This window comes from Bombus flavifrons, chromosome 7 (assembly GCF_040668555.2).
Source record: "Bombus flavifrons isolate JBK064 chromosome 7, iyBomFlav1_principal, whole genome shotgun sequence".
NCBI classification, from domain to species: Eukaryota; Metazoa; Arthropoda; class Insecta; order Hymenoptera; family Apidae; genus Bombus; species Bombus flavifrons.
In genome coordinates, this window is record NC_138448.1 from 14,221,136 (window position 1) to 14,240,496 (window position 19,361).

At 36.9% G+C, this 19,361-nt stretch overlaps 1 protein-coding gene across 1 annotated transcript in view; it reads left to right on the forward strand.

The window, feature by feature from the left end:
* Positions 1–19,361, forward strand: part of LOC138181961 (uncharacterized) — a 562,178-nt gene that overhangs the window by 32,921 nt on the left and 509,896 nt on the right. The gene's annotated exons all lie outside the window — the stretch shown is intronic.

The window sequence follows — 19,361 nt, forward strand, 5'->3', positions numbered from 1 at the left end:
GCAGATCAACTGCACTGTGAACCGTCGGTCAAAATATATTCCCGCAAGTACGCGAGTACGCGCGAGAGCAAAAAAGAAAAAAGGACAGGAAAAAGATAAAAAAGAACCCTGTAGTACGGACAATATTTGATCAATGTTTAACTAAATAATTAAAGGTACCTGATGAATGAAAACCGCGTACAATGAAAATTTGCGGTAATTCCGCCGTCAATCAACAAGCTTTTCGAAATCGAATCGACGAGCATACCGAACATAATTTGATTTCTTTCTTTCGCCAGCTAAAAAGTGCGCGTATTGTGGCGCAGTAATGATCGAACGGTTTCCAACGAACGGGATATTCAAAAATGAAAAAATATCGAAGTAACAAAGAGCGCGAATTACGCTGGCAATTGTTGTTGTTGTTGAACATTTTTGCGTGCCAATTAGCGCCCACGAATTTTCTGCCAACGTTTCAAAATATTTTTCCAGTGGCGATAATTCGCTGGTTATTTTCCGAAGAAAAAGGGAGAAAAATAGCTATCACGGGCGATTTTCACGCTGAAATCGCGTGTATTACTATAATGCTTAAATAAACAACACGAGAGTCTGTCGAAAAATGAACACGCAAGCGGAGACCGCGTAATCTACAAATATCGAATTCAAATTTGACTGCCAGTGAATTATTCATGAAGCTCGAAACATTTTCTCTACGTATCCTGAACACTGTCAGCGACCCCATCATAAGTTATTTCCGCCGCCCCTGAAACTCGCGATATTTTTGCAAAATTCCCTATTCGCTAAAAAAGAGAAGGAAAATACAGGATATTATAAAATTTTTGATTTTCATTCCGGTGGTGCGAGTGATTTGTTATAGAACTTTGATAATCTATTGAATTTTTCTGGGAAACGATATAAGTATAGATATAAGTATAAATATATCGTTGGCGAATAAGAACCATACTGTAAAGATAAAAGTTTCAATTCTCCATTTGCAAATTAAATATGTGACTTCATAAATGTTAATTTTCTCTCTCTCTCTTTCTATGCTCTTCTCTATCGATTGGAAAATTTCATAACATTGACGAATAAAAACAAGAGAAAACGATTAAAAGACAATGAGGAAATTGCGAAGCAGAATTATATAATACATCTTAATGCAATCTAAAAGAATCTGAAATATTTGATTGTTAAATATGTGCGATATTGCGGCAGAACTTTCTGAACTCATCACCCTCGTTATACCTATCGTCGCTTTATTTCCTTTAGCAACACAATGATTTCCTACAGACCTTGTGACAGGTTTCCCAGTTCCACGAAACTATCTCATTTTCTCTAACATTCGTCGTATCTCCTAAATGGATTCAACTCGTTACGTTGAAGACTCTCTGACCGGAAACGAGGTGACAAAAGAAGATTTCAATTTTGCTGTCCCCAGCGAGCGCTCCCGAATTTTCCAACATTGCGAAACAAAGGTCATTCCACTTACTTCTCCACGCGTTTCCTCGTTTTGTTTCTGTCTCGCCTAGACACATGAATTCTCCACTCTTGAATCAGAGAACACGGCTATTGTCTTTTGGAAGGGCTACGTGCGACTTTCTCTTTTCACTCCCTGTCCGAAACTGAATTTCCCTTTTATTGTTGGTTAAATGGTCAGTTATGGGACCATTTCATGGAAGATACGACGCGCTTGTATCTTGCTGCTTATATCGTGCATAGCCTGTAGAAAGTGTCTAAAATTATGCTTGTTTGCGAAGATCCTAGAGGTGTTGTTGCAAGGAAACTCCTCCGCTGTGGAGTAATTTCGAAACTTATCAATCCCTACTGCACTTTCAGCCAGCGTTTATTGGATGAATCAACCTCAATCTCGAAGTTTAACATGCCTAAGCGAGTGATTAGTTTCTTCTTTCCAGTTTAAGCGTAGTTCAAGCATAATATAAGCTAAGAATATTGATGTTTAACAAACGATGTTAAATTAAAGAAATAAATTCTAGATATAGCGATAATAGAAATATTTTTATATCGGTAGTCAATAAAAATTTCAAGTTACGCGTCTAATATGATTTCTTCGCCAATATGAGTTATTTTATTCTTATTTCGTATATAAACTATCTAAGATACAAACCACCTAAACTTCACATTTGCTAGAAACTTCCACCATTATTCTTTTTTCCCCTCTGTATCTACTGTCTAACCCACAAACTACGAACATTTCTCATAAATCAGCATATCACTTCCTCAAGAATCTTCCCAGCGGAAAGTGTCTGATATTCTCGCATGTCCCACCAAAAGGCACTTTACATAAAAACAAAAAGATATTCTCTGAGACTCGTATATACCATCCTCGTTTCCTCAAAGCTACCAAAAAGCCACCCTTATCTCCTCAATCTTCGTCACACGAGATACCATCAAACTTTCAGTGCGTCACGTTTCATTCGTTCCTTGACGGAGCTATAATACGGTATCCTGCATAAAATCTTCATCCCATTATCGCACGAGAACAGCATTTCACCGGAGACTTGTCTCTGTCCTATCAAAATTACAATTCGATCGTTCGTACGTATTAAAACTTGGACTATGTAATTTGTGGACGACTGCTGTTTCTTGGGAGACAGAATTTATCTTATTTTGTCATCCGATGTGCCGATATTTACACAATACACGGTTCAATTGTTATTTATCTGATTTAAAAGAGCGTTTTAGTCTGTCACATCTTTTTCATGTCTAATGTCTAAAATAATATCATTATGACGCGATTAAATTGATCTTTAAACAGAAATATGCAATAGCAAAGTATTGTCTTATAGCTGTCAAACCTTGTAGAACTATTTTGTTATTTGACAACTTCTGTATCTTCAAATTGTTCGATTTTTTTATTATAAGACAGATTGAGAAAGATCTTCTAAACTGATAGAAAAGCATTTCAAGTACTTTCATGAGCCATTGTATATAAGTCGTCAATCGGTCGTTTAGTCAAACTTAACCTGACCATATTTCGCCGTACGTCTCTCCTCGGTGTAATGAATTGGCCTGCTGCTAATTACAATTACAAATAGCCGTACGACCTTCCCACTACGGCATCCACAGCCTTCCACTGTTCGCCTTTCATCCCCTTGCGAAACTATACCTCACGTATTTCCGTCTTTATCCTCTAGGATGCGACGCCGACTTCCTATTCGCTGTATACCTAGCCCTTTACACGTATATACATCGGGCTGCACTCATAGATATGCAAATCCTTGGTAACGGAGGCTACAAGCCGACCTGGCTTCCGAACTAAACGAGTATCTAGCTGAATCTCGAAATTACGCGTCTATTGGTTCTGTGGCGCGCGATTAATGCAATGACGTCGATGTAGCTAACATTTTGTGTAATAACTGTGTATGATTTATGGTTGACGGGAGATTCGAGAGTTTATAATGATGAAAAATACAGATTGATATTGGGAAAGGATGATGGTTCAGTTTGAGTCATGTGTTTGAATTTATCAAGCAACGATGATTAATGAATTGGATGATTTGACTCAAATGTTTTAGAATTGGGTTCATTGCAAATTCGGTTGTTCTTATAATTAGAATGTGTAATCTGAGATTTATTTTTCTTGAAAATTCTGACTGCTAAGAAGGTTATTCGATTTCACGCTGTTGTAGAGAATTATGTTAAGAGATAGGTATTAATTATTGTGAATTATTGTATATAAATAATTAATAATATATGAAAGTAACAGAAACATTCTTTGATCAAAGTAGAAATCAACAATGACCCAAAATTCGTAACTGTAATTAAATAATTAAATAGGACCGAATAGAAGCAACTAAAATTCTCAAATTTTTCAACGCTATTATACATGACAGTAATTTTATTCGATTAAACTTCGATTGAATTTCGAAGCGTTCAAAATTTAATAATTCCATCGATAACAAAGTTAAAGCTGTTAACTGTTACAATTATTTTTATAGTACTCGTATACGAGTATTAATTTCATATATCCAACCATCGATCGATAATATCAGAAAATTTAAAATCTCGCGACGATCAAGCTGTCTCATCTCGTACATTTCAAAAATATAGAGCACGAATCGATCTGTTAATGTGTGGATTATAAATCAAAGCGCAGATAAACAGAACACTCGGTGGAACGAATGGCGGTTTGTGAAAGGTACAATTCCATAAATCCTGCCAGTTCTACAGCTTTGCGCTGCTTTCTGCTCGTAAACTTGAAAACGAGAAAAAGTGCGTCCTCTAAAATTTCACTAAAACCGAAGCATCGGTCAGGGAATATCTGATCAATTTTTCGGACACATGCCGTTCGACTGGAATAATATTTCTAGTCGAATCGATTTATCGTGAAAAAGAGAAACGCAAGAGAAAAAATGTTCCATCATTCTCAGCAGGGTGGTTCTCTCTGTACGTGATCACGGCCTAGTTCGTTTTGCCCCGATCATTTCAATATGTTCGACCAACTTCTCCAACCTCCAACCTCTAACCTTCTCTCTCTCTCTCTCTCTCTCTCTCTCTCTCTCTCTCTCTCTCTCTCTCTATTTTCCGTAGATTTCCATTTCGAGTATGAACTGAAGTTGCAAGTCCACCATAAAACTCGATCGACTACATCGTGCCCTCTCTCTAGTACGAAACTGACTTTCCGGAAACGTATCGCGTTTTCCACCACTCGAAGCTTCTTTTCCCTTGAATTTCTGATTTCTCCAAGTAGGTACCAGTCGACGACGCTAGGGTGAGCTTCGATTCGAGGGCGAAGGTGCCGGAAGCGACGAGCGGAACGAAACCAGCAGAGAGGGTGACGAAGAGCAGAGGGCCTGTTGCTCGGCCTTTGTTTTCTACGAACAAATAAACGCGACCCTCCGCTCGATACCGTCGCCGTGAATCGACATTTCGCTAGTTTTCAACCATCCCCGTTGGTACCACCCCCGCTGACGTTCGGCGCCGCCCCCTTCTAACCCCGCGACTCACCGCGGCTCTGTGGCTCGAGCCAACGTTCGTTCTTCGTGCCAAGTCTCATCGTCTGCTTCCGGGAAAACGAGCCATGGAAAAGAGATTCCAATTTTCCCATATTTCGCCGTGCTCTTTCCTCCGGACTAATGAAAACTCGTGGCCTTATTTGATGATAAATGCCGTAACGGTTTATAAGGGTGTGTGTGCGCGCGCTTAGCCGACTTCCCATCGATGAATTCGAATCGACGGAGCACACTCGTTGGCGGTGAACGACTCGTAGTTGAAATGTTATGAAGGTGCAGGGAGAATATGAATGCTGACTATATGCATAGAGGATTCTACGTGGATTTTTATTAAAACATAACCCGGATCAATTGAAGAGAAATCGTCGTTACGTTTCATGACTCTTTGTCGCTCGCGAATGGTAATCATTCGATGTTTGCCGCGAGGAAATGGTATATTTATCGCGATACAAGGATATCGAGGATCGTTGAGAGGCTTGGATAGGCGATAAAGGAATGATTTACGCGAGTGTGAAAGGATTGTTCGACGCTTTTACGTGAAATTTGATCTTGCGATCTCAACGACAGCAATCCTGTTTCGAAATGCTGTTCAGTAGTTTCTTAATATATTGTACCTACTGCGTATATCCTATTATTTTCTTTTGTATATTTTAGAAAGCTAACACCCATTTATATTATACTTCCTTAATGCATTCTAGATGCCCACATACATATTCTATAACGCTTAAACGAGAGCTCTGCTTATTGCAGAATTTTCAATTACGGATCAGAAGAAACTATAAACGAGTAATATCAGAAAGGGAATACATTAAAGTTCGTTTACATATAACAACTTGCGGAAATGTTTGCTCGACTCACATGCCAAGACCACTAGCGTACACAGATGATCCAATATTCCGTGTACAAGAATTTTATATAGTATTTTTCACAGTGCTGGAATAAGTGATACAGATCTCGATTCGAAAGCTGGATGGACAAAATTCTCAAATAATGAAATTTTTAATAACTCCATTTATCTAAACCCAGGTAAAAGCAAGCAATTTATAGAACTTGGCCCGTTCTTTCCACTACCCATGTCTCGTTCGAGTACTACAAGTTCACACGCGAAAGAATGAACTGTATTCACCGAAGTTCAGTTTACTACAACAACTAATTAAAAGATCATTGCAATATATGAAGTTGCATATTGACAATATCGAAAATCTTATCGAAAATGTCTACATAGTTCTGTCGTATATTACACAAACCATTCTTCGTAAAGCCGTATAAAATAAAAATTATTCCCTCAAAACCTCCTGCCTGTCTTCGAGGACTGCAAATTATAAATAGAATCGTGAAAAAAGTACCAAAGAGGTCGTTTTAAAAAGACGCCAGCAAAGGACCAATCTTTCTCTCAATTTTCTCACGAGATCGAGGTCGGGATAACTCTTATTCTAATAAATCCCTTTAAAATGCAAAATGCCACTCTCAGTCTGGCTCGGTGATCGTCCAGAGAAGCTGGCGAACGCACGAAGGGGATTAAATATTTTTCTCTGAGGGAAAGATCCGGTGGCTTTTTGTTCGCGAACCATGTGCCGGTCGTGACCCACGAGGCATTTTCTAGTTTTCAACATCGTGCCTTTTGTTTTGCCCGTCTTCAGCTCCAACCAAACGTCTTCGTTCTCGCCTTTTGTACCTCTTCCTCTGTCTCTCTTCCTCCCTTCTCCGTTTCTTATCCCTCCATTCGACTCTGCGCCTTCTTTTGCTCACCGTCTGGCATCTTTACCTCGTTGCAACTTCTCGCGGCACTTTTTCCCATTTCGACAACGGGAAAAATCAGACAGAAAACGGCACAAGAAAGCTCGCGCACGATGCTGTCAATCTAGGCACGCTTTCTTCCGGCTAGCTTTCAGAGACAGCAAATGCCGGTGATACCGACTTCCGTTTAACCGATAACCAACACCAAAACCTCCTCATCGTCGACGTAGCTTGTCACCTTTCGGCCTCGATTCATCACTTTTTTTGCCTGTGAATCGATGTCAAACGACTATGGCGTCTATGGCGCCTGCTGTGTATACCCGAGCTTTTTTTTCACCAACCACTTGTATCTTTGGACTCGTCTACGGCTCGTCGTTTTGATGAATGATGTTAGCTTCAAGAGATATAGAGAAATATGGTTGTATCAAAGAAGCTTTTAAAAACGTGAAATTAATTTTAGATGCTGCAGTAGATACGGAGGAGACGATACGTCTTGGAATAAATTTGCAGTTAAATTGTTATTTGGTGTGATATGCGAATTGTAGTTTTCGATAATGATATAAAGCTTTGAAATTATAATTAGTCCATGAAAAATTCAATAACGCACTGATTTTCATATTTTTCAAAAATATAACTTTCGTGCATAATTGCCAGCATTATGGTAATAATATTACGATGGCATTTATAATTGGGCGATATATAATCCGATGTCACGAATTGCATTACCAATCACCTTCCATCGGTCAATTGCTACTCTCCATTATTCGAATTGGAATTTCTCTACTGAAATGAGCAATATCTGGTTCGTGATTCGTATTTCAAATGCAGTACAGCGCTCAGGATGGATAGTAAAAAGTAATGAAAATATAGTTTACGTTTACTTAATTCTGCACGATTTATAGCTCGACTTAGTAGGTCACTGGTAATCGAAGTATCGAGTAACTCGATTGATATTGATCAATTTTGAATTCCACTCGTAAGAGGTAAAAAGCTTTCGGCATGCGAAAGACTCGTTGTAACAGATTTGAAAATAATCAGTGGATTTTGGTCTGTTATATACTTTTCATGGAGCTCAACAAATTTCTATCGATTTATAAACCATAACTTTACTTTTCGCCTCAAATAGTTATGTTTCAGGAATTGAAGCACAGTAATTTATACGCTTTTACATCAAATGACGTAAAGTTGTCTAAAACAACTTCTGAATTTTTCTTCTTTAAGCGATTATAAATATGATAAATTTAAATAATCGTCCCTCGTAAATTAAACTTGTAGCAATTTATAAGTTAAAAGAGCATCTTAGTGAAATGAATTATACATACTTCATTTTATCACGGATCACGTTACGGAATCTCGCCAATAAACTGTGATTGTTCGTCCAAATTTGCATTCTAACGAATAGGAGTAAAGAAATGGAGACTACGTAAATATCTGTTTCACCTGAATGTCATAATGAATACTCTAGTTTGAATAATTTGTACATTTTATATATAATACCATGTATTTACGTTTTGCGCATTTTTGTTCCTTTAAATTTTCCATAAATGCACGAACATCTTCAGTGTACTCGTCGAATTTGTTAGACGAACCTCAATGTATTTCGAACCGAATGCCTGTAGTTTCATCTTCGATTCTCCGATAGAAAACACGAATACAACCGAAACGCGCAACGTCGTCCCGACGGACAGAAATTGCGTTTCGTACGAGCAATTTACACGCGGACGAGAACTATAAAACATTCGGCTGCTATAGCTGAATTGTTTCACGTGCAGCCTCGTGGACGTCCTCTGATAGACGGGCAACGTCAGGGAGGTCTGGAAGGAGCGAAAGGAAGAACGATCTTACAGCCATTTCTGGAAATGAAGCAGTGTGGAAGAAAAATGGACGGTCACGTTTAATGCAATCTTGCTGTTTCGATTCCGCCTGTGAGCTTAGTTTGATATCGTGTAGATACACGATTTACGACTTCCTTGTATGTATCTTTTATTTGGTTTCTGGTTCAGGACTCTTTATCAAAGTTGACATCGGTATCCGTAAATATTGTAGCAAGCTTCCTCTCGGATAAACGTGGAGGATGAAATGTTAATAATAGAAATGTTACGATCGACGCGAGAACAATATAACAACACCAGTGGTCTAGGTATATTATGCACGAAAAATTGGAGACACTCCGTATATACCCCCCGCGTTTAATTAACTCCGTGTCAAAATCTTTGTTAGACTCAAACACTAAGTTTTAAGATCTTAGGTAATCATGTACTCTTTTACTGACACTATGATCACAAACTACTCTGTTCAAACACTCCTCTACTGCACCTGTAATACCCTAAACAACGTAATCTTCATTTCCATACTGCTGTATACCCTTTATCATATTCTAACACAATTAGCAACAAGCTAAACTTTATGTTTGTTTAAGAACTTGGCTCAAGATCAACAGTTAATAGATAATTCTTTCCTGAACAAACACATAGTAAAAATAAATATGAAAAATTACAGTAATAATTCAAGATTTGCTTTTTTACTTGTTTTACTTTTTCAAGAAACAGTGCTTCCAATGGATGAAGTTAACGCAGTTTCTTTCAACTTAGCGCTGACGCATTTAATGCGAACAATTATTGTAAAAGGGTTCGAAATTTTTGACGACAAGTACAATTGAAAATAGCAGAAAGCGTGCATTTAAAATGCACTTTGTTCCAACCTAGTATCTCAATTGGCTCCCAAGATACAAGCCTTCAAAGTCTTTGCACTTAAAACGCGCGGATGATGAATGAGAGTTGAAAAGCCGGGAAGCGCCATGACCTATATTTTTTCCGCAAGTGCGTACGTAGCTGTTGGTAATAGTAAAATGCGCTGGCTCGACGTCTGTCACTGACCAGCTCACATGGCTCGAGCTTGAGGTAAATCCGCGTGTACGTACAAATGGGAAAGAAACAACGAAACGTTAAAAAATAGAGTGAAAGAACGCTTTAAAGTACGATAAAAGCAGACTTAAGGTTTGAAGACTTTGAAATGGTAATTACACGGTTAATGTAATATTTCGCGATTATATGAATAAAAAAGCTATTCGCGAAGAGTACGGTAAATATGTTTCGAATGTGAGAAACCAAGTACGATTTCGATTATTTAATAGACCATTAACCAATTCGTATTAACTTTCGTGAAAAAGAATTTATCAAAATCTTAACTATGGTTTCTCCGTATAAGACTACAAAAACTAACCCTTTAAAAAGGAGATTAATCCGTCTAAGAGTTCTTTTGTATAGAATAATAATTGTTTCGTGTTCTCTGACAATGAGCAGTAAATAGTATAATATGGCACTAGCTCTCAAGAACACTATATGAAAATGTAAATAAGAAATATATGAAGACAAAAATTCATCGGATACACGCGATGGAGTCTTTCTCTTGTTCTCGTGCTAATTTAAATCGTTACATTTTTGAATGATGAAATTTACAGATCTAATGAATCTTCGCAAGTCAACAATTTTTTATAGGTTTTGTATAAGCCAGATAAACGATAGAAACAAAAATAATGCGAATTATTCGAATTTCATATTTTCCAGAACCGTTGTGAGTACCATCATATACATTTATGCCTTAATAATTGTAAAAAGTCTACAAAATATATATCGTAGAATGTATCTTGCTTGCGCAGTTCTTGAGGACTATCTGTCTAGAATGAAAACTGTGATAAAGAGGTTACGATTGAAGGATTAAGCAAAACCCTCGGTGTATTTTACAATTTCTATGTTATCTCAGGTTCCAAAGTACCGCAGATTTACCAAGATTTCTCTTCGCAATTCTACCCTTCGATATCTCCATTCCCTTTCCAACGTTAGATTCATTAAACATCCAGCAACCGATCCTGCAAACCTGAATGCTCTTAGCGAAGAAAGCTGTAGAAATTCGCCGGGTGCAGTTTTAATCGTCGATCGAAGGAGAATTGGCAGGCATGGAATATTGAACGGTTCTAGAGTAGAAGACAAACTGCAGCCAGCTTTAGAGCTTAGCAATCACCGAAACTCTCGGCCTTTGCCATCCGATCTTTCATCCTAAATTCCAGATCTCGTCACTTTCAATACGCCGCAACCGATAAATTGTTTTCCGCTCGCAGTCCGCTTCGTGAATAATTTGCTTGAACGATGTTATTCCCATAAGAAATCGCAATAACTTTAACAAAAACAAGGGAAATACGGCAGTAGTACGGATCAATAAATGTTCATTCACCTAACTTTATACACTGGTTCACGAAGGTATTCAAACACTTGTACACACCTTCTACGAATATGTTACACATGTTATACGAATCATTTTGACGTTTTATTAGCATTGTTACGAGATTTGACTGTTTTTTAATAAGTTTAGAATAAATTAAAATATATATATATATATATATGTAGGAATTACAAGATATTTAGTACAAGTGCATGTTTCGCAAAGATCAGAAAAGTATTTAAATGCTCAGTTATCCAGGTCATACTTAAGACTTACCATGTGTTTAAAATGGCTATTCATTCTGTATTCTAATTGTTTATTAAATATACGTTTACAATAAATTATAACGTACGTTTTCAAACTTGTTTCACATCTTAGAAATATAATCATGGCAATCGTATTTCGTTACAGCGCTAATGAAATATGAGAATGTTTTATATAACACACACAATATATACGCGAAAGTTCTCTATGATACATATTCAAATACTTCAAATACTTGCTTTCAAGTATAAAGTTCCATGAAACGAAGCTTAATTTTCTATCGATTAACGTAGCTTAAAATTGATCTTCCGCTCGTGTTTATATGAATTTACGTGTATATTGTAATCCCTTGTAATTTCGATATTGATTTTTGTGGCATTATCGTCATTTTATTACCTTGAAACAGAGTGGCTATGAAATTCCACTCTTGTCCATGATTATGCGTTTTAAAGTCCGCGATTTATTTTCCTCGTTATTCGAATATCCAATAATTTTAGATTCACGTTATTTAATGTGTATATTTGTTAGACGAGCTAAAATAATAGCAACGAAGATTTATTATAACACAAAGTGTTACCAAAATTACAACAGAAGAAAATTTATGTTCGAAATAAAGTGTTGCTATAATCAATCTGGCGAAACAAATCAAACGTTTGATTTATATAAAAATGCTCCCGACTTATTATTTCTATCGTTGAATATGAAATACACACTCCACTTACAGATATAATATCAGCACAATGTTTGTTAGAAACAGAAATTTGTTTCGACTTCCTTGGCTGATATGGAAATAGTAATTTACAAAATACGATTGAACATAAAAGGATAAAACCACGTTCGTAAACTGCGTTAATGAAAAAATACCTCAAAATTCCATTGACTTTTAATACTCCATATGTGTAAATGCAGACTCTGTTATTATTATATTTCACAATTATCTACAGCCACGGAGTATTAAAATTCAACAATAACGTATCATATTGTACAACCTCACATTTCGCATCAAACAAGACCGATCGATTTTAAACAAACGTGTTACAGTTACAAACACTGAAAACCGTTCATACATCGATTTATCTCTTTTAAGCCGAAAGTTACAAACCCACATCAAACAATCTACGTGTTCGTACAACTTTCCACTTTGATCAGAAATTGTCCGCCTGTCATGTTTCATCAAGAGACGAATCCGACGAATTTTAGCCACCCTTCAACCTCGTAAAAAACTGATTCGCCTTTCTGTAGGGTGGAAGGTAGTATCGCGATCTCGATCGCGGTCTTTTTCCGCGCAAGTACGCCGTTTACGCAGGGGTCGTGACTTCTTTTGCCTCGCTTCGTCCCTTTTCCTTCCCGCGCCCACTTCCGGCCGCGTTCCGTTTTCCTTTTTAGCTCGACGAGGTACCCAGTGATTAGACGAAGTAGCGAGCATACCGTGCAGAGGAATGGAAAGTTATGGAAGGCCGAAAGACCGCGCGGAGGAATAGCGGAGGGTTGGGTGATGAGCCCGCAGGAAGAGGAGCAGACACAAAAGAGCGCTGCGCGATAACCGCCCCTCGGCGTCCATCCTCTTTGTTTCGCGGCCGCACCGTTAAGCAAACGGAAATAAAGAAAAGTCGAAACGAATATCGTAAGGAAGCGGACGGTCGGACAATAAAAAAGAAAACGGCCGGGTGAATGACGTCGTCTGTTCGATGACCGTGTCACTGGCTATGGTTGATAGGGCGTGGCAATTCTTATTTCGTCAAGCTTCTGCGTCAAGCATCCTATAGACTCGAGAAATAAACTCAGCGAATCAATTTTCGTAAATTAACACGATCCTCTTTACGATTATACTCACTGCATTATATTAATGGATAGCGTCTTTTACCATATATACATATGGGTACTGTATTTTATACACAGATACGATTTAATTATTTCTAGTGATGCCGACTATAATAATTTTCTTTATATTCTAACCAGAATATACTCAGAACTAATGTCCTAGTACACTCTCTTTGACCCTTGAGCTCTCGAGAATCTCTCTCTTGATTTTCCCATTTTCCCTGGAGAAAGGAATAATAGGGCTATTCCTATCTTCTGAGGTGCAGTCGGTGTCTGATAGAATTCTATGAGAGCTTATTTCTCAAGAAAATTCACAGCCCTAGCAAATGTCATCCGATGCGTAGTGATGATGTCGCGCGAATTCCTTTTCCTTTGACGTACGTATATTTTACAACACAACTAAAATTTGATTATTGTAACTGTAACCAAATCTTCTGGCACTCCGCTGGCACCAATAACGATACTTAGAATTTTGAGATCGTTTGAACGAAATTGTATATGGTATAAGTTATGGGTAAGACTTTATGCGTACGATTTATTGCAAGAACTATAATTTAATTTATCAAGAGAGCCAGGTGTTGATAACTACATATTGATAATCCTTTAGTTTAGTCCCTAGTGTCCAAGTTCGTAGACTTGTCCTTATACGTGTCTGTAATGCGCATACAAATTGGGTTGGAATTATGTTTAAGTTACATCAAAGTTAGCGCGCGACTTGTTAGAACTAAATCTAAAGCTTGTTGGAAATTTAGTATCCAAATGTACATCAAAGTCCAAATTATAGAGGAACTTGAAGAGTGACGTTACTTAGACGTTTCGTGATAATTAAATGTTCTTCCAGCTTAATTTAATTAAACACGCGAGCGTTTGAATTTTGTAGATACTTTGCGAAAATACCTAGTTCTATTTCAAAGACAATATTTCGTTTCAACAAAAATCGAACAAAAATGGTTTTTAATATTTTAAAAGAATCTTTAGCACAAAACTGAAAAGAAAGATTAATAGAATAGAACGATAGATTAATAGAATAATTAAAATAGAACGAGAGAACGAATTCTCTCATTCTATTATAATTCTTCGTCGTTTCTCCATCAAATTTTCTATTCCACTTTTACTAAAATCGCATTACTTGTACGATGACCATATAATTTCTAGTGATTTTCAAATTTTCTCCTTCAATTGTACTTTAAAACTTGCATCGCGTTCACGTTGCATTCTTTGAAAGTTACATTTGCATACATCCGTATCGTAGATCTAATTTTCAAAGTTTCAACAAGTTATGCGCGACGGTAGTGACGCGTCAGATATGGTTTCCTTCTCAAATAAGAGGCATAATGCAAGGATGACGCGTGTACGTTCACATTTCACGTCATTTCTGTCCGAAGTAAGACGAGCTTCCGCGAGAATCGTATTTCACGTCGTATGCACGCGAGCATCGAGAGGCTGTCACGATTATTTGCACGGTTTATAAATCTTGTATTATGACTCTTTGCTTTTAAAGGGGTTGTTAGGAAGTAACCGATGATTCAGTGCTAATTTGCTTACTGATCCTTTGATGTCGATTGCCTATATGATTCGATTCGCGTTAATTTCATGACATCGATTTGTTTACTTTCGCAGCCGCGTCTAACGTAATGTACACGCGAGGGTGAACGCTATACGACGGTACTTCGCAAAGGCAAATTGCTATTAGCAATTGCAATATGGACAACTCTGTATTTGTATGTTATTTGGAATAATTTGAATATTACTTAGATATTTGCTTCTTGGAGAACGCTTTTCCCTTTCAAATAATTGGCTTAAATATATATACATAGTCCGAGCTCGGTTGCACAGTAGTTTTTCGACTAATAATGTTAACGCAGTTTTTGACAAATTACAAGTTATAAGTTATAGACTTGTCCTTTACAATTTCATAACTTTTTGTTAAATAGAACGATCGAATAACTTGATAGTCTTGTCGTAGAGTTTCATCTGTTTGACATGATACACATTTTTTATTCGAAAACACGATTGCACTAAGCAATTAGGAATTATTTGAACTACAAACACACGGTTTTGAAGCTGGAAACTTTTCTACCCATTAAAACAACCATTTTTCTTTCTCATCCAATTTCGTTCGTTGCCGCACAAGACTCGTTCTTGACTCATAAATATCAGAACATACCTGCGCGAATTCGTTGATATTTCTACGAGAAGGAATTCCAGGCTATTAAATCGCGAGTTTAATAAATAATGACCGCGCCGTAGGGTAGCGTCGTTTGCGGTTTCTAAAGACGACCTTACACAGCTTACCTAGATACGTCCGCCACTATTTCAAATGGCTTCACTGTGTATGCGAATGCACGCGGGCGACGATTCTGTGTGCGGTTGCGGTTGAAAATCTCGTAACCTCCGTTGAAAAGAGATTAACGAGAAACTTTTCGCCTTAAAACGCAAGAACTCGTTTCACATTCGTTGGCACGCCCTGAATCTCTGTAGCTGCATCCTCTACGCTTGAAATAATATTTATTTTTTTTCTATCGACGCTCACGATTGATCCGAGGCTAGTTCGATTTTCCCACACGCCAATTTTCATGTATTTCATGTACGTTTATTTTTTATTGCGAATATTCTCCCATTTGCCTTCAATTTATATGAAACTTTTAAAATTAACGTGTGCAATGTTTGTCGATGGAAGTGATGGAAAAATACACGATTTGAAATAATACCTATGTAATAAATTGGAAGAAGATAATATTTAATCCTACGATAGATTGTAATTTTTACGTCTGATAAATATTTCATTTATATTAAATTATTGATTGTTATACAAGTAAATATGCCGTTTAAAACAATTATGTAGAAAATCGTTTTCCGTATCACTTTGATTTTTATGTCGATTCTCTATATTTGTTTTTAACGATGGTCGTTAATTAAGTCAATCTTTATCACAGTATTATACGAGAGACATGTCAATACATTAAGACCGTAGGACTTTCCTGTTTCCCTTTAATTGCTTTGCGCAGTGTATTAAACTATTAGTCAAAAATAAAATCTAACATGACAGTAAGAATAATTGTATTATGAAAGTAAGATCATTGAGAGAATTCTAAATCTAAAGAACATTTGTTTAAGAGAAATGCCGAATACCATTTATGTCTTATGACCAAACAACGTAGCCATATTTAAAATGATATCATTCTGCATTAGTCGAACGTTAACACTTTCTTTCATCTTTTCCAACACACTTCTCGCTCTGCCATTTCATTTAACCTACCTTCTGTTTCATTACTTTACGATCACACAGTGAAAAATCGTCTAAAACGAAAACGAAAATTTTCATTAAGCTTTAATTGAACAGCAACACCTTCCCTGATCGCTTCGAACAAACTCCTCGTTTTATCATTTTTGAACCGCCCTTCTTATTCGATTCCCTTTACGTTCGCTTCGGATGCGTTCAAAGGATATCTCTTTTGAAAGGACCAAAGTAAGAAAAGTGTCAGCAAGAGAGGATCATTTCCGCTTCGAGCGTTCATTACGACGAAATGAACAGGGCGCAGTTACAAGGGAATCCACAGGAATCAACGCGGCCAACTTAAACGTCGTTGGTGACAATCAAGAGTCGACTTTGTCATTCGACGAATCCGACTATACTGTAGAAACGCAATTTAATGGATATAATTATCCACGAGGAATGCCAATGAACAGGAGATCGGCAGAAACTGAACGCATCCTGATCTAAGCGAAGTTTCGCGTTAGAGAATCGCCAATGAATAATAGCACCGAATTACTGTAAACATTCGTTAGACCGTTGATAACTGGCTGGACTGGGTGACAGATGACTGTACTAGTTGCAGAAATAGCACCGGCACCGTTGAAAATTATGCTGTTCATGGCAGAGAGAGTTTACTTCCACGCCTGATATTTACCTAGCCGGTTTCGTACTGCTCATTTCCAAAAGATAGAAAGTGATGTATAATTTAGCATATTCCACGAGATACGAGAACTTTTGAGACGAATTGTTCCCATTAACGAAAATAATTGCTCCATGAACAATTACGCTTCATGACAAAATTATTTTTGCGAGAGAAGTTGAGCAGAACGAGAGAATTTACATGACGATACAAGTTTCACTTTCCGATTTAAAAATTAAGTAACATCGATCGTTTCTTAAAGTTTGTTACTTTAGTAGTGTACGAATTTCATAAGCTTTACGAAATATATAGATTCCTGATAATTTCAACTACGTCTATGACAAACATTTACAATATTTTTTCATACAAATGATCCATAACGGTATTTTTAATGAAGGAATTCCTAATATACGACAAATATTGCTTCACTACGTAACCATGAATGAGTATCATGCCAACGAATAATAACTAATCAAATTTCAAATACAGAGCTTCCGTTGCTGCATAGATGTAACTTTGTAAAACTTATTTCAAGTAAAAATATATAAAAATGTTACGGGCAAATCATCTTTATCCAAACGAAAGCTTGAATAAAACATAACATTTGCATGTAAATTAAAAGAATTCAATCAAAAAGATTTCATCCAAGAACAATTTTACATTAGGTGTTGATTTAACATACCAAGTTTCATAGAAGTTTTTCCTAATTTTAATTAAGATTTTATTCGCGCATACTTTCTTACGATGCCTCGTGAAGTTTCACCCGCGTTCTAATAAATTATACATACTACGACATACTATACATACTATACATACTATACTACATACTATAGACATACTATAGACAGTCGTACATACTATCTCGTAAAATCTAATTAAAATACATTATATAAATAAACTCGTCTCTTTTGGCAGCAAACGATCTTTCGCGTGTGGACTATGTACATTTTTAATGAACACATTTCGCCATGAATTCGCGTGTAACGTTTCATTGCAGGAACTTCACCGACAGCGTAGAAACTTTATGATAACATTGTGTCGTATCGTGGAAATAGTTACAATATAATAAATAGCAACAATTGCTAGTTGTCGATGGAACAATTGTTCTGATCGTGTATGTTTATCAGATGAAACTAATTAAATCGGTTTTCATTATTGCAACGTGTAATTCGTTTCACTGAAGAAAAAGTTCTCGATATGACTGTAATATCACGTGTTGGTCCAGAGATAGGTTTTGTCATTTTCGACAAATAGCGCACAAATAGTATCCTAAATCAGCTCTTCAACGGATCCATCGACCTGTCAATCTGTCCTCTGATGGAATACCACCGACCAATAGCTTTGTACCGAATCATCAATTACACCACCTTCGTATTATCTCCTCTAAATGCACGACGAAGCGTTCAGCACAGTACAATTTTTATACAATACGTATATACAATAAATACGATAAATATCAGTATTCAAAAATTGCTAACTTAATTCTATACTTAAATAATTTCTAAGCTCTGACAAATGGAAGAATTAATCCTACCAGAAGTTTCTAATTCTATCAACATCATGCGTCTAAGTAATATCATAGAATTACGTACAATTACATTCGTAGATTTTCTGTCATCGCAACTAATAATTCCATTAATTAAAATGCATTGAGCCGTATTTTAGAGACATCGAACAAACCTGCAGCTCATCACCCAAAGACAATAATATCTAAAAATACAAGAACAAACGTATTCCGCGTATTAGCAGCGCAGCAAGAAAATAAAAAGCTGGAACTATCTTGTGAAAAAGGAGAAAAAGCACGTGCCAGTGTTTCGTTCGTAGGGAAGGCAGGCATTCAGATTGTTCTCCGTTGGGTGGCTCGTAATAATTAAAAATTGTTGCGTAGCTGTGCCAAGGGAGCAGTAATTACGGATTCAAGTGTGCCTGTTGCTTAATTAGTAATTATTACGATTTCTGTTGCGAAGCTCTCTACGGGCGGTCGTTCCTCGCTACGCGGTCGCTTTCCTCTCTACCGGGTGTCACAGTTTATGAAGTTGACACCGAAGAGTATGATTTATCATCCTGCGACAATATAAAAGCGATTAGTTTCTGATTAGTATCATTGAAAATAATCAAACGTTTACGATAAACGTTCAAACAATTTTTAGAATATTACTATCGACAATAGGATCTATTTCTTAAAAGCATACCGTAAAAAAATTTCACACGATTTTAGATATCAGATCTATGCTAATCATTAAGCAAAGTCAACTTATTTCAATATTTCGCAAAAATTTCGTCCGAACTGGAAATCAGATATAAATTTGGAATATCAAATTAAAAAGAAGAAACAGCTGGAAGAAAGAAAATCGAGTAACTCTTTATTCGCTTTATCATCGATGAACGATAATTAATCAAGCCGATAAGGGATCCACGAAGCGAGTGAAACAATGATACACCCGTTAGATTCATGCACGTTGAGCATCAAGGCTTG